Source organism: Arachis ipaensis, chromosome B7 (assembly GCF_059453495.1).
Source record: "Arachis ipaensis isolate K30076 ecotype BB chromosome B7, ASM5945349v1, whole genome shotgun sequence".
Taxonomy (NCBI): domain Eukaryota; kingdom Viridiplantae; phylum Streptophyta; class Magnoliopsida; order Fabales; family Fabaceae; genus Arachis; species Arachis ipaensis.
In genome coordinates this window covers 108,371,207-108,371,994 of record NC_142442.1, presented here as the reverse complement: position 1 = coordinate 108,371,994, position 788 = coordinate 108,371,207, and the positions used below count along the sequence as shown (strand labels likewise).

Sequence of the window (788 nt, the reverse complement as noted above, 5' to 3'; positions counted from 1 at the left end):
TGGACTTCCATCTGAAGATCCCTTTCAGTTCTTAACTGAATTCTTGCAGATATGTGATACTGTTAAGACTAATGGAGTAGATCCTGAAGTCTACAGGCTCATGCTTTTCCCTTTTGCTGTAAGAGACAGAGCTAGATTATGGTTGGATTCTCAACCCAAAGACAGCCTGAACTCTTGGGATAAGCTGGTCACGGCTTTCTTAGCCAAGTACTTTCCTCCTCAAAAGCTGAGCAAGCTTAGAGCTGATGTTCAAACCTTCAGACAGAAAGAAGGTGAATCCCTCTATGAAGCTTGGGAAAGATACAAACAGTTGACCAAAAAGTGTCCTTCTGACATGCTTTCAGAATGGACCATCCTGGATATATTCTATGATGGTTTATCTGAGTTATCAAAGATGTCATTGGATACTTCTGCAGGTGGATCCATTCACCTAAAGAAAATGCCTGCAGAAGCTCAAGAACTCATTGACATGGTTGCTAATAACCAGTTCATGTACACTTCTGAAAGGAATCCTGTGAGTAATGGGACGCCTATGAAGAAGGGAGTTCTTGAGGTTGATACTCTGAATGCCATATTGGCTCAGAATAAAATATTGACTCAGCAAGTCAATATGATTTCTCAGAGTCTGCATGGAATGCAAGCTGCATCCAACAGTACTCAAGAGGCATCTTCTGAAGAAGAAGCTTATGATCCTGAGAACCCTGCAATAGCAGAGGTGAATTACTTAGGTGAACCTTATGGAAACACCTATAACTCAACATGGAGAAATCATCCAAATTTCTCATGGA

General features: G+C 41.1%; 1 non-coding gene across 1 annotated transcript; it reads right to left on the bottom strand.

Annotated features, from left to right (window-relative positions):
* Positions 1-232: 232 nt before the first annotated feature.
* LOC148553675 (small nucleolar RNA R71) lies at positions 233-340 on the bottom strand. The gene has a single exon (XR_015893226.1). It is a non-coding gene; the product is annotated as a small nucleolar RNA R71 (small nucleolar RNA).
* Between the last annotated feature and the right edge of the window lie 448 nt (positions 341-788).